At 41.2% G+C, this 16,068-nt stretch overlaps 1 non-coding gene across 1 annotated transcript; it reads right to left on the reverse strand.

Moving 5' to 3' along the window:
- Nucleotides 1-7,859: 7,859 nt before the first annotated feature.
- LOC123461068 lies at nt 7,860-7,966 on the reverse strand. Its single transcript, XR_006637386.1, has one exon. It is a non-coding gene; the product is annotated as a U6 spliceosomal RNA (small nuclear RNA).
- Nucleotides 7,967-16,068: the final 8,102 nt, after the last annotated feature.

Consider the following 16,068-nt stretch of genomic DNA (forward strand, 5'->3'; position numbering starts at 1 on the left):
CACCCCGAGACTACATAGTGAATTCCAGGTTATCCTGGGCTAGAGTAAGACCCTACTTGGAAAGAAAAAAAAAAAAAAAAAAAGGAAATCTCTATTGAATTTTCAGTGATTTAAGGAACACGTGCTATCCTGTGACAACCTCAGCCCTCAAAAGTAGCCCAAAATAAGACAAAGAAGAAAGAGAAAACGAGAAAACATGTAAATGTTCGGGACTTAAAATACAATGATGGACTGGAGAGATTGCTCAGTGGCTAAGGTGCCATATCACAAAGCTTAATGGACTGGGTTCAATTCCCCAGTACCCATGTAAAGCCAGATGTACAAAATTACACATGCATCTAGATTTTGCTTGAAGTGGCAAGAGGCCCTGGCACCCCTATTTTCTCTCTCTATGTATTTATCATCTCTGCTTACAAATAAAAGTAAATTTTTAAATTAAAAAAGTAGCCCAAAAGAGATGGTGGACTTGCTCAGTGGTAAAGTCGCACACAGATGGCTTTGGGTTCTATCTCTAGCACTTAAATAAATAGCCCTAAAAAAAAGAAGAAGAAATTGTCACATGTGGTAGTTTGAACGGATGTTCCCCCAGTTGATTTAGGAGATCACTAAAACTTGTAATTTAGATCTCCAGCCTCCTGGCTGGAGGAGGTGCCACTTGGGGTGGGCTCAACATTCCAATCTGAAGATGTACAGAGTACTGGAGCTCTGCCAGGGTTCCTCAAGTGTGCTTATTTTTGGTACAGGTGGTGGCTTCTCTCTGCTTGGTCCTGTGAAAGTGAGCCAGTTTCCTCCACCACTCCGCAACTTCCCCTAAATCTATACGCTTCAATAAAAGCCATTCCTCCCATAAAACTGTGCCTGGTTTGAAAGTTCATCCCAGCAGACTGAGGCTGTCTGCTATTTCACCTAAATAAAATGACCTATGAGCCCTTCATTGACTTAAATTATATTTGTGTTTATCTTATACTACTCCTCTCCCAATTAAAAAATAAATAAAGGAAAGAAAGAAATGTAGTGAGAGTGGTTGGAAGCAAGGGTGGACAGAGCGGTCTATGGGACAGCCAGGTGACCAGAGTGCAGACAGCTTCCAGGAAAAGAGGAGAAGGACACACATGGAAGGAAGAGGGCTACTCCTAGCCTCATGCGTGTGTCACAAACATGTCCTCGCAGCCGTGGCCTGAGCGGGAACTCAGTAGAAAGCATCACGCTTTGTTTAACATCTGATCACATCATTCACCTCCTTCTCCAAGTGTATCTCCTGGGGCTTTCCAGAGAAATCAAATAAATAGTGCAGTTCTGGGGACCAGCAAATCTTACATATGTAGAGCAGGCCAAGAGAGAAGAAATTCAGGTAAGAACTGATGTTAACAGTCTTGAGTCCAAAATTCACGGGGTGAGCCTAGGCGGCTGCAACAGCCTTTCCACTTCGCAGTCATGAGGCAGGACACTCTCTCATCCAGGAAATCACGGTCTTTGCTTCTGAGGCCTTCAACAGACTAGATAAGACGCACCCATGCTATAGCCCACTCTCTTCTGTTAGTCCTCCCCTTCCTTCTCCCAGCCCCGTACTCGACTCCCCTCCCTTCGGTTTTCATGTCAGTACGGACATTCCTCAAAGCACTATGCTGAAAATAGAATTACCACATGACTCAGCTGCACTACTTCTGGATGTGTCCTTGAAGGACTCTTGGGCAACATAGCCCAGAAATATCTGCACATCTGTTCATTGCAACACCGTCCTCAACAGCTCACTTATGAAATACGTGTCTGTCAAGAGATGAATGCATGAAGAGAGTGTAGTACGTCTGTACGGTGGTGTTTTCCTCGGCCATAAGGAAGAATGGAACTATGCCACTGGCTGGAAAATGGATGCAACTGGAGATCATCGTATTAAGCAAAGTAACTCAGACACAAAGAAACTAACATCACATGTTTTCTCTCAGTTGTGGTTCCTAGAATTCTTTACTGATACATGCATAAGCCATGTGTGTGTGTGTGTATGTGCATATATATATACATATATATATATATATGCATACATATATATAATATGTATATAATATATATGCATACATATATATAATATTACTTCACGTTTTTTCATATCCAAATATGGATGGGATCTTTATTATAGTAATCTGAATAATAAAAATATCATTTATAGGAGGAGGTTCTTCAGGACTATGCCAGAATTTTTCCATGACCTTCCAAGAGAAGGTCAATACCCCATAGATAGTCACACATAATTTTTATCACTGTTCATAGCACAGAGCTATGAAAAAAAAAAGTCCTCCCAAAATAAATACAGCATACTCCTTAGAAAAGTCACATCAGAGGAAAATGGTGACAGACACTGTGGGCGATCAAAACACCTCGCAGCAGAAACTGAGAGGCTACAGAGAACTTAGCACCGAACCAGACTGCTAACAGACACAACGAGGCTCTGGGAACACTGCAGTAGAGGGGTATGGAAGATTGTAAGAACCACATGGGGAGTACAATTTCCTGAAACACAACCCCCAAACACAGAGACATTGACTGAGGCCTTAATGACCCCATGCTGAACACCAATAACTCCACAGAGGAGAACCCTCAGGGAAGGTGGGCTACAGGGAAACGGGGTATATAAGATGAAAGCCTTTGTAAAATAAATAAATAAATTAATTAATTAATTAAAATGAAAAATTAAAAAAAAAGAAAGATCACATAGGAAAGTCGCTCTGGAATGAAATAATGGAAGACATCTATCAATGTCTCAAAAATGAAGTCAATATTCTAAACGACCTGGTTGAAATTAACAAATGGTATTTATTCTCTTGATTGCTGGAAAATAAATATTCCCTTCCCACAAATCACCCCCTCTCCAATGTCATTTCGAATCATAAAGTTCAGACAAATCCAAGAGTATCATAAGCAAGAGTTTGAGCAGAAGTATCCTGTTGGGGTGAATAATACTGTTCTCAGAAGCCACAAGTTACTTCAAGATCCCAGTGCCAGGGACAGATGTCTCCCAGTGAGTTATTGGTCAGAATGGCACATGAGGCTCCAAAGCAATCCATGCTATTGCCAATGCCCTTGGCTCCACACTAGAACTACATGGTAACACCTTATTGATAAAGATCCCACTTGCTTAAGTTTCAAGGCACTGAGAAAGCAAGCTGGAATTGAGCTAGAAGCCTCATTCCTGCTGGCTAGCTGTCAGAGTGCTCGAGGTTTCTAGGCTGCTGTGGGAGAAAAGCCATCAACAGTCCTACCCAGGAGCAGTCCCTACAAGCTACACAATTCACTGACAGAGCAAGAAGTGCCCAGTAGTGCAATAGTGGCATGACTATTATGGTGATAACCAACTTCTCTCTCATTGGATTTTAGGCCTGTTACACAGGACAGAATTCATATCAAATACTAAAAATCTACTCAAAAACCTATGGTTGGGAAGGTCATAGGCCCTGAGAGAAAAGCTATCACTATTGTTTGGGTGTCCATTAAACTGTCCTCTAAATACTTACATTAATGCTCACAGATGAATGCTGCTCACATCTTTGGTCAAAGAAGCTTCCTTTTGCAGTGAACAGTGACTAATGAAAAATTCAAAACTGATCAAAGTTCTGAGGACAATTGCTGTGGGTGCTCGGTACTAAATGAGAAGTCGATATCACCCCTGCTACAACTCAGGAAACATTGCAGGAGAAGAAGCAATGGAAAGAACGTGGGTAGGGAGGTGTGTTACTACATTAAAGCCTTTCTGGGGCTGGGTAGACAGCTCAGTGGCCCAAGGTGCTTGCTTGCAAGCCTGCCAGCCTGAGTTCCATCCTGCATAAAGCACCCATTTGTGATCCCAAGGCGCTTATGCCAATCAGAGGCAAAGACAGGAGAACCTGGAAATTCTTAGGCCAGTTAGTCTGGGGTTCACAGCAGAAAGAAGACAAAACAAGAAAGTCCGTTTCTCAAGGAAGGTGGAAAAAGAGCTCAAGGTGGTAGTCTGACTTCCACATCTCTCTCTCTCTCTTTCACAGACACACACACACACACACACACACACACTCAGTTCTTCATTATCTCTAATCCCAATTCACACTAAACTCACCCAGAAATTCTTTTCTGCAGTGTCTTCAGTCCTGGCTTTACTTGAGTACAGGACTTTGGAAAGAATGCCTCGGGCTGCTACCGCCCTGGGTTGTATCTTCTGCTGCCGCTGACGATAACATCAGTACCATTTACATTTAGCAAGAGGGGCTCCATGTTTTTGTTTTTTTTTTAAGTGCAACATGAAGCTTGAACATTTTGAAACTCAAAAATAAAAATAAAGAAGACAATTAGATTACTTACTTAGCTGTCAGCAGAATATTCCATTAATCAGTCTGAATTGTCACATCATTAAGTGTTGAAATCATGTCTGAAGGTACAATGTACTCCTGTAATGATCCACTACTCTGTGCCAAAGAGATCACTGCGTTCAGTAGGCTGACGGGTCACAAGCCAGTAATCCTACCTAAATGTTTTATTCCTCAGAAAGTTCAATAATGTAGGGCTGGAGAGATGGCTTAGCGGTTAAGCGCTTGCCTGTGAAGCCTAAGGACCCCGGTTCGAGGCTCGGTTCCCCAGGTCCCACGTTAGCCAGATGCACAAGGGGGCGCACGCGTCTGGAGTTCGTTTGCAGAGGCTGGAAGCCCTGGCGCGCCCATTCTCTCTCTCTCCCTCTATCTGTCTTTCTCTCTGTGTCTGTTGCTCTCAAATAAATAAATAAATAATTTTAAAAATAAAAAAAGAAAGTTCAATAATGTAGAGTTCGACGTGGGGAGAATGACCCCACTACCTTGTTACGCTACAGGAACCCACCCCCTCCCTCCATTCGTGCATGCTCATTCATTAGGGACAAAGTAAGAAAGAAGTCAGTACTCACTGCGTGCCAATTATACAACAGATTTAAAAATATATATATTGTTTATTTATCTGAGAGAAGGACACACACAGAGAGATAGAGAGGGAGAGAGAGGGAGGGAATAAGCACATGGGCACGCCAGGGCCTCCTGTCACAGACCCCAGATGAACGTGCCACTTTAGTGCATCTGGCATTAAATGAGTACTAGAGAGCGGAACCTGACAATCAGGCCTTGCTAACAAGTGCCTCCAACCATTGAGCCATCTCTTCCATCCAACATGCACCAGATTTGGGGCACTTTACACACTATTTGCAACTCATGTTTCTCAAAGTACCTTGAGAGCTTAAATATATAGAAACTTGATTGTCATTCAATATACAGATTCCCAGGTCTTGTTCCTAGAAATCCTAACTCAGATAGTTTGTACTGAGGCCCAGGAATCTGTGTCTTGAACAAAATTTTATTCTTATTGCAATACTATAAAATGATTTTTATTTTCTTTGCTTTGCAGGAGCACTAAAATCTAAATAATTTTCAAGTATTCCCAAAGACACAAGGCATATCTGGGCGCTCAAACTCAAGTAAGTTGACTCCCAAAAATAATGTTATCACTGAGGATTTTGTGATGTAATAATATTCCTTATCCATTTTAATATTTCTCTGTTAAAAATATTAGCTCCAGGGCTGGAGAGATGGCTTAGTAGGTGGTTAAAGCACTTGCCTGTGAAGCCTAAGATCTCATGTTTGATTCTACAGGTCCCATGTAAGCCAGACATACAGTGACATAAGCACACGATGTAATACATGTGCACAAGGGTGCCCATGTGTCTGGAGTTTGTTTGCAGCAGCTGAAAGTCCTGCTGTATCCATTTTCTCTCTCTCTCTCTCTTTCTCAAAATAAAAAAAATAGCAGCTTTAGGGGCTAGAAAACTGAGTGGCTTAGTGGATGAAGGTGCTTGCTTGCAAAGCCTTATGGCCCAAGTTCAACTCTCCAGGACCCACATAAAGCCAGATGCACACAGCAGTGTATGCATCTGTAACTTATTTTTGCCATGGTAGTAGGCCCTGTGCTGCCCATATTCATTCTCTCTCTCTCTCTCTCTCTCTCTCTCTCTCTCTCTCTCTCTCTCTCTTAAATAAATAAACATTTTTTAAGAAGGCGTAACCACTTCAGTCAGGCATGACAGTGCATGCCTATAATGTAAGCATTCAGGAAATAGAGGGAGAGGATTGCCGCATGTTTAAGGCCGACGTGATCTACATAGTAAATACGAGGTCAGTCAGCCTAGGCTACAGAGTGACACCCTATCTTGAAGGAAAAGAAGAGGAACCCCAGCTCAGAGAGTGTTACCTCTCCTCTGTACTTTTCCCTTCCACCATCTGCCCCTAACATACAATATCACGCAGCCTCTTGAACCACATTCTTGGTTAGTCTATTATAATATTTGGCTTAGCTACTTGAGCACAAAGATAAACTAATGGGTGCCGCATTCCGTTTTCTAATTGCTTTTATCCACATCTCCATAAAGTAAGCGGAGTTATTTCAAACCCAAATGTTTGAGGATTATAACTAGCCATTTCTAATCAGGGCTTCGGGGCTGCCGCCAGCTGAATTACTTCTTAAACAAAACATAGTTTTGAACCTTTCAGCTGGGTAATATCTCCATACACACATCTGCATGGCTTTACATTGTGTTGCTTAAAAGTTCTGTTTTCTTATCTTTGAAGCAAGTGTATTTATAGGTGCCGCATGCTTCTAAAGTTTTCACCACTGTGAAAAATGATGTGACGCTGAAGTTAAAACTCTGACAGAAAGTTGAACTTGATGTTGTCCAAGAACCCCGCAGTACATAGTGTCTCGATCCACTCCACTGCTCAGCAGCTCAGGCGCCCTTTTCCTCTCGCTCATTTTTGAGCACACACGTCAGCATGTACGGTGGTGTGCTGTCTGCTTTACAACATCCAGAAACATGAGTCAGCAGCTTAACTACCATCTACAAATTTGGTAAAGTATTGTATCATGGAATCCAAGCCTGATTTCCAGGAATCATGTCTCCAGGGCCTCCAAGCTGACTGTCCCAAAAGAGTGTTGTGAGTAAGGTTCCTGAAGTGCCCTGCATTAACTTTCTGCTTTACATTTCTGAAATGTCAGGCTAGGAAAATGTGAGCCATAATTTATTCAAAATGGATGTACAACACAATGGTTTGATAGACTTAGTGCTGTAGTTCAAAAGCATTATGAGACACGATTGCAACTTAATATGACGTAGGAGATAACTGCCTCAGTGAACTGTGTATCTTGCTAATCCCCATTAACTCACAATTCTGTATGTAAAATAGAGAATTAAGAGGAGGTTGTCATGAAGCCAGCTGGAAACCTACTCCAATGTGACTGGTATCCATGATACATCTAAGCTTGATCTTGAAGGAAGATTTACATTCAAATGGATGGTAGGAAACATATAAGTCGAGAGGAAGCAAAGGTACAGAGAGAGAAATGAATATGGCACACTACAACTCCATAGAAACAGAGATAACAGGGAGAGATGGGGTTTTCCTCCATGGTAGTTTGCTTTCCTAGTATGCATGAGGCCCTAGGTTCAGTCTCCAGCACTATAAAAATAATTAAACCAAAGTTAAAAATAAAAGGGGGGGGTGCTGGAGGGATGGCTTAGCAGTTAAGGAACTTGCCTGCAAAGCCTAAGGATCCAGATTCAATTCCCCAGGACCCACATAAGCCACATGAATAAGGGAATGGATGCATCTGGAGTTCGTTTGCAGTGCTCAGAGGCCCTGGGGTGCCCAATCTCCCCCTGACTCTCTCAAATAAATAAATAAAATATTAAAAATGAGGGAAATTTGGAAATAGATATAGACATATACAGAGCAAAGAATCTGAGATGAAACACACTGCACTATTTGTGGTTTATACCAGATATCTTGTGATTTTTCTCCAAATACTACTTTTTTTTGCTGCAGAAAAATATGGAACACTTCATGAATTTGCATGTCATCCTTGCTCAGGGGCCATGCTAATCTTCTCTGTATCGTTCCAATTTTAACATATGTGCTGCTGAAGCGAGCACCAAATACTATTTTTGATGTACTGCTAGTACACAAACCAAAATGATTTTGATTAGCCTTATCTCCTATAACCTTGTTAAATTCATTCTGAGTGCTAGTAGCTGTTATATAGATGCATTGGGATTATTTATGGAAACTACTGTGCCATGGGCAGAGGCAGCTTTATACCTTTCTTTTTGTTCTTGATATATATTTGCATGTGTATGTGTGTGTGGTGTGCGTACATGTGTATTCATAAGTGCACATGAACATGTGGAGGCCTGAGATAGAAGTTGGATGTACTCTACCTTATTTATTAGGACAGGGTCTCTGATTTGAAGCCTGAACTCATTGATTCCACTAGTATAGCTAACCAGCTAGCCCTAAGGACCTGTGTCTCCACCTCTCAAGAACTGGAATTACAATCAGACTACCATACCCACCTGGCTAGTATGGGTGCTGGACCTAAACTTGAGTTCATACTTGCAATGCAAGTGCTTTACCAACTGAGCCTTCTACTGAGCCTTGTTCTTGGTATTTTAGCAAAAATCATTCTTAATAGTAGAAATGTAGTATTTTGTGAGAATGTTTACATTAATGTTCATAAGATAACTCATTTTCCAAAGCACTCCAGAACAGATTGAAAGTTCCATTGTGGGTCTCTGCCCCCTCCTGCCTTCTCACAGGCAGGATTTCTTCATACTCTCCCCTTGCCATCTCCTCATCTAATAAAGTCTCTCCAAACTTGACAAGAAAGTTCCATTGCATTCAGCAAAGTCTATGTGCTTATTAGTTTTTAGTTAATGTGTAGTGATAAAATAGTAAAAGATTATTGTGTGTGTCTGTGTAGTAGTAGTAATGGGCATGTTGTGGTGTGTGTGTGGTGCATGCACATGCATGTACAGATGCACAAGCCCCATGCATGCATATAGAGGCCAGAGGAGGATTCAGGTGTCCTATTCTATCACTTACTATGTCTTTCTCAAAACAGTATCTCACTGAACCCAGTGCTGTATTTTTGGTCAGACTGGATGACCAGCAAGTCCCAGCAATTCTACAGTCTCTGTTCCCCATAAAACTGGAGTTACAGGCATATGTGACCATGCCCAGCTGTGTACATAGGTGCAGATGAATCAAACTTAGGGTGAATCAGGTCCTATCAGGCCCTCATACTTGTGATCCAAGCGTTCTTACTCACTGAGCCATCTCCTCATAGCTAGGATTATTTATTTGTTTGTTTTCTTAATTGCACATGTGTGTGTGCACGCATATTCACAGGCACCAGTGTCTCTCATTACTGCAAATAAACACCAGATGCTTGTGCCACGTTTTACATCCAGCTTTATGTGGGTAGTTGGGGAATTGAACCCAGGCCAGCCAACTTTGCAAGCAAGCACCTTTATCTGCTGACTCATCTCCCCAGGCCCCAAGACTATACTTTTGAAGACTTGTCCTAGAGGAATTTACAACCACACATTGAAGTTGACCTATACAGTGTAGCTTCAAAAGATGGGGGATGGTGGCTGATTAGTGGTATGAACTCGCAAAGATTTTTTTTTTTTTTTTTTGGAAGAAGTCATCTGAAATGGTCTTTAAAGAAATCATTCAGAAAGTTACAGGACTGGAACAAGCAAAGGTTGAGGGACAAAGGAACAAAGCATGTTTCAAGTACATCGAGATAGAATCAGATCATTATGAAGAATATTGACAGCTAATAACAGAGTGTCTCAAACAACAAGCTGCTGGATTTCATGCTTCAAGGCTGTTTCGCAGTAAAGTATGACAAAATGAAATCTTCCAATATTATAGCCAGAGAAACTGCAAGCTCTGAGTGGAGATAATCACTATACACAAATGCCACCCCACCTGTAAGTCCACATGAGGTTGGAACAGAGTTTTATGATACCTGGATATAGTTTGGTTTGGTTTGGGCTTGGGTTGGTTTTTTTCTCATCAGTGCTGCCAAATAAATAATGTCCTTGAAGGCATGCTTGTAGATTCATTTAAATACTACTAGAAGACCTCATGTTATAACCAGTAAAATGACTTAATACAGGCCTAATACACATTTTTTTAAATTTTTACTGGGAACTTTAATATATGGGTATATTGCAAATTAGTTTTATATACTTTTAATATTCTGAACTCAGTAATTCCTGTCATATGGATAAATTTGTTAATGTTCAGAAAAAATACATTCTAATGTTTTAATATGTGGTCATATTTCACTGTAAATTCAACATGGAGCTATTTAGGAGTAAAATTCTGAAGGGGTTGTCTCTGCCTTCAGTGTCATCAGAAGGAAATGTCATCTTTACAACACTCAACAAAATGTTTCAAAGAATGAGTGGAAGTGGTGGATCCAAACCTAGTAAGAGTATCACTAATCTGGTTATGAATACCCACATTTTCTCATTTTCTTAGTTTCTCACATAATGTCATGATCTACTAAGATGCTGTAATATCAAAGTCTTCTAAGTCTGAATGCCTGGAGTCATAGCGGCCAAGGAGCAGAGATAGATGTCCTTAGCCTCACGCCACAGCCCTGTCCCATCCGCAATGCATGCCCCTCCACTTAGCGGTACCTTCAGTTCTCGTTCTTGGCAAGCTTGTCTCAGGCAGGGCACTGGGCTAAGTCCCAAGGGGCACATACACATTTTAGGAAACATCCATTTCCTAAATTCCTAAATTTCCTAAAACTGAAGACATTGTAGGCATTTCAACCAAGAGATAATTTAGTACAGGAACTCAGAGAGAGATGTACAAAACGTTAACAATCCCTTTAACAAGGGCCAAGGGAGCAACCTTCATGGAAGCTTTCATTTACAGCCAGTAAATCAGGAAGGACACGAATCCCATGACCTTTCCATGAGCACCAAAGTGGCTGATTCTCAAAGTTCACCTTGAAGCCATTCATCAAACTCTATTGCCTCCATCTGCCTATGTGTGTTCATTTGCCTGCCTTTGCAACCAAAGGCCAGTGAGTCTGTTCTCTCTCTCTCTCTCTTTCTCTCTTTCTCTCTCTCCCCTCTGTTTTCCCCATTAAGACCTCATACTTAGGGGGTCTAGACTATAAGTTGCTGATGAAGTAAATTGACTAATGTCATATTTGGTAGGACTCTGGGTGGAACACAGTAAAACAAGAATATTGCTGCAAAACAATAGACAATATCCGGCACATCTTCCCTCCCCTCATAGCCCATAGCCAAAACCACTCACAGGAAATCAAGACACATTCCTCCCCAGTTTTCTCATTGTGGTGTTCTCCCCTGGAGACTCCATTTAGTTCTCCTTCTTCTGGCCCTTTTGTAACCATATCTGCTCCCCCATGGAAACCAGCAAACACCACACCTCATATCCCAAAGATCCACTTGTCCTGAGTTCAAATAACAGTGTGTAAGCTATTGTGGGTGGAAAGGTGGAGAAGAATCATGTGGAGACATTTTCACTAAACCGAAGATTAATCCCCTTACGTGAAAAGAATAGGTTGTGCAATACATACCAGTGTTCCAGTGAGCCAGCCAAGAACAAACAAAAAGTCCAAAAGTGTGTACAGTACTTTGGCATATCCCAGCACAGAGGGAGTCCACAGAGTGGGTAAGGCTTTGAGACAAGCTCATGATCTCCTTCCCACTCATTCTCTAAGACTCTGAGCAGATAGCTTCTACAGTAATCCATTGAGGGTTCACTCCATGTGTAGGACTCTCTCACTAAGCTATGAACTCCTTGAATGCTAGCACTGTCATTTTTGCTAATGTTTATATCTTTGGTACATAATATGAGACCAACTATGCAGGATTTCCATGAATAAATGGAATAGTAAGATGAAGATTTTAAAGTTTTCTGCCACCTTTTCTTCTGGCTCCTTATTGTTCTCATATTCATGTTGCTGATTTGCTCCATACATCACACATGTAAGATAAGTGAAAATCACTGGTTCCTTTAAATGTCCTCCCCTCAACAGTCCATAATGGTGTTTGAAGAGATAGTCTTTAAAAGGTAGATGAATCCCAAGAATAAGATGTCTTATAGATCAGAGTGGTTGTGGCAATTGAAAACATTTAGGAAACAATGTGGAGAAGCAAATGGTAGAAGTAAAATGTAGGTGTTAAGCAACAGAGGAATGGGTAAAAAAAAAAAAATTGTGGTTTATCTACACAACGGAATTTTTTTTTTAGCCATAAGGAAGAACAAAGACATATTGTTTACAGAAAATGGATGCCACTGGAGATAATCATATTAAGTGAATTAAGTCAATCTCGGAAAGACAACTAGTACATGTTTTCTCTTATTTGTGGTCCCTAGATCATATATAGATGCATAAAATCATGTATGGGTGTATGAAAATAGAAAATTGTATTGGGGATGAAAGGACTTTTGAGATGGAGGGGGACAAAAGGAAGGCAAGGAATATGAAAGGGAATATTATGAAGATACTATATATGTATGGCACTGGAGAGATGGCTCAGTGGTTAATGGAGCTTGCTACTTGCAAAGCCTGATGGCCTAGGTTCAATTCCCCAGTACCCTCATAAAGCAGATGACAAAGTGAGGCATGCATCTGGAGTAGATTTGCACCAGCAGGAGCCCTAGTGTATCCAGCATATCCCCTCTTTCTCCTCCTCTCTCTATTCAATATTTTTAAAGTAATATATATGTAAAAAGCTTTTTAATAGTAGAAATAGTAATTTTTTAGAAATATTGTCATGAATATTTTGAAGATTTAGACAACTATTTATGCTCTAGTTCAAGGTAGTGTGGTGTTAAGTAGGTATGAGTGTTACAGCACTTAAATACCTTATGGTATTGAATGACGATATAAAGGTATTTCCAGGTTTATTCCCTATTGATATATTTGTATGTATATATTTTTACTCCTACCCCAAATTTCATAAAAACAAAAAAGACCTTAAGAAGAAAAAAAGAAAGAAAAGAAAGGGAGGGAGGGAGTAAAGGTTAGGAAAAAAGAAAACCTGCCTTCTGAAAGCATTCCAGGAACCATTTGAAAGGTAATAAGTACAGGGGCTAGAGAGATGGCTCAAAAGTTAAGGCACTTGCTTGCAAAGCCTGATGGACTCGGTTTGATTCTCCAGTACTCACACAAGGCCAGATTGTGGTGGATGAATGTTGAGTTTGTTTGCAATTGCTATGCAATTGTGTTCTTGCAATTGCAAGAGGCCCTATCATGCCCACTCACTGTAGCACTTGTTCTCTCTCCCCCCCACCCTTGAAAATAAAGAAACATAAAAAGCAGGCATAATTGTATCTCTAGAATTATAAAACTTGAAACAGCCTCAGTGTAAACACATGGGGAAACTACATATAGCTCTGAAAGTTCTGGAATAAATGGGTCAAGTATCAGGGAAGAGCCCAAGACAGCTTTGGAAACACTGTGTCAATTAGTTTCTTCCACGTTCTACTAAATCTGCCAGCAGAGTGTATATATAATCTAAAAGTGGGCAAAGTAAACCTACTCATGGTGGTATGTATCTATAACACTAGAACTAAAGAGGCTAAAAAGAGAAGGATTAGAAGTTTGAGACCAGCCTGGGCTACATGATGAAACCCTGTCTCAAAGAAGTACAAATTAAAAGGGAGCAGGAAACGTGAGTGGATTGATTTCACAAAATGTGGAAATGGTTAGCATACATTTAAAAAAAAAATGCTCAACTTGATCATCCAGCAAAGAACTTCAAATCACAATTAATAGGTTCTTTTTACCCTAATTAGAATGGTTACTACCAAAAGTCAATAATATGTACTACTTACTTTCTCATTATTGGGACAAAGTATCAGACCAGAAGTCACCTAGGGTAGGAAAGAATTTTTTTTTAATTATTTATTTATTTGAGAGCGACAGACACAGAGAGAAAGACAGATAGAGGGAGAGAGAGAGAATGGGCGCGCCAGGGCTTCCAGCCTCTGCAAACGAACTCCAGACGCGTGCGCCCCCTTGTGCATCTGGCTAACGTGGGACCTGGGAAACCGAGCCTCGAACCGGGGTCCTTAGGCTTCACAGGCGAGCGCTTAACCGCTAAGCCATCTCTCCAGCCCGGTAAGAAAGAATTTATTCAGCTTAAAGCCACAGAAGGTAGAGTCCATCGATGTGGGAAAGGTGTAGCAGGCTGGAGTGAGAAGCCTGATTCACACCATTACAGCAGCAGGGAAAGAAGAAAACAGAATGTGAGACCAGGCTCTAACACCCCAAGACCCACATCCAGTGAATCACTTCCTCTAGCAAGGATCCACTTCCTAAAGGTTTCACAGCCTTTCCAAATAGCACCACTTTGCTGGAGACCAGGCATTCAAATACATGAGCCTGTAGTGGGCATAACATTCAAAGCACCACAAAGAATAAGAGCAGAATGTGTTAAGAAAAGAAAAAAAGAAAGGAAAAGAAAATATAGGAAAAGAAACTCTCATGCCCTGTGGGAATGTAAATTACTCTGTGGAGGACAATATGGATGTTCCACAAGAAAATTAAAATAGATCTACCTATGTGTTCCTACTATCCCATTTCTGAGTATATAGCCAAAGAAAATCAGTATACCAAAGGTAAAACTGCACTCCTGCCTGGCCTTGTGTTTGTACTATTCACAATGGCTAAGACATGGAGTCAATCATGGTAGCCATGCCCGTCAGTAAGTAAAGAGATAAAGTGTGGTGTATATGTATCATGGAATATTATTCAACATAAAAAAAAGAACAATGTGCTTTGGTGGTTAATTTTGTTATGCCACCTCGATTGGATTAAGAAATGTCTCGAATGGGCTGGAGAGATGGGTTAGCAGTTAAGCACTTATATACCCCTTCTGTGAAGCCTAAGAACCCCAGTTCGAGACTCGATTCCTCAGGACCCTCGTTAGCCAGATGCACAAGGGGGTGCACGCATCTGGAGTTTGTTTGCAGTGGCTGGAGGCCCTGGCGCACCCATTCTCCCTCTCTCTCTCTCTTTCTCTCTCTCTCTCTCTCTCTCTCTCTCTCTCTCTCTCTCTCTCTCTCTCTGCCTCACTCTGTCTGTCACTCTCAAATAAATAAATAAAAATAAAAGGACAAAAAAAGAAAAGAAAAGAAAAGAAAAGAAAAGAAAAGAAATGCCTGGGAGCTGAGTGTGGTGGCACACACCTTTAAGCCCAGCACTTGGGAGGCAGAGGTAGGAGTATCACTGAGAGTTGTTTAAGGCCACCCTGAGACTACATAGTGAATTCCAGGTCAGTCTGAGCTAGAGTGAGACCCTACATGGAAAAACCAAAAACAAAGAAAAAGACAAAAGAAAAAAGAAATGCCTGGGAGCTCAAGAAATGGCTTAGCAGTTAAGGCACTTGCCCGAGAAGCCTAAGGACCCATGTTCAACTCTCCAGATCCTACATAAGCCAGATGCACAAAGGAGAGGCAAGTGCAAAGTTCCATATGCCCCCTATGTGGCTCAAGCATCTGGAGTTCAATTTCAGTAGCTGAGGCCCTGGTGCCTCAATTCTCCCTGTATATCTATCTATCTATCTCTATCTATCTCTCTTCCTCTCAAATAAAACATCAAAAAAGAAATACATAGGACATTAGTGAAGCATATCTTTAGTAGTGTCTGTAAGAGTGTTCCCAGAAGGATTAACTAAAGGAGAGAAGATCTGCCCTAAATGTGAGTGGCACCATCCCACAGGTTGGGGTTTCAGACTGAATGAGAAGGGAAAAGGGAGACAGCCAGCTAAACACAAGTATTCCCCTTGCTTGGCTTCCACATCTGCCCACATGTGAACAAGCTCCCACCCTCACAGTTACCATGGGTGCCTTGCACCCCTGCCTTCCTTGCCATGGCAGAATTCACACTCAAGCCACGAGCCAAAAAAAATCCATACTCCCTTAATCTTCTTCCTTTTTAATATTTTATTTTAATTATTTATTTGCAAGGAAGGAGAGAGAAAGAGCATGGGCTCACCAGGGCCTCTTGCCACTACACATGAATTCATGATGCATGTGCCATGTGGGTACTGAGAAATCAAACCTTGGCCAACAGACTTTATAAGCAATAACTCTAACCACTGAGCAATCTCCACAGCCCTCAAGAAGGTGACAAGAGACAAAGGGGAAATGATAGCCAAGAATTACCAAACACTTGAGTAAAAGCAGC

Source organism: Jaculus jaculus, chromosome 5 (genome assembly GCF_020740685.1).
Source record: "Jaculus jaculus isolate mJacJac1 chromosome 5, mJacJac1.mat.Y.cur, whole genome shotgun sequence".
NCBI classification, from domain to species: Eukaryota; Metazoa; Chordata; class Mammalia; order Rodentia; family Dipodidae; genus Jaculus; species Jaculus jaculus.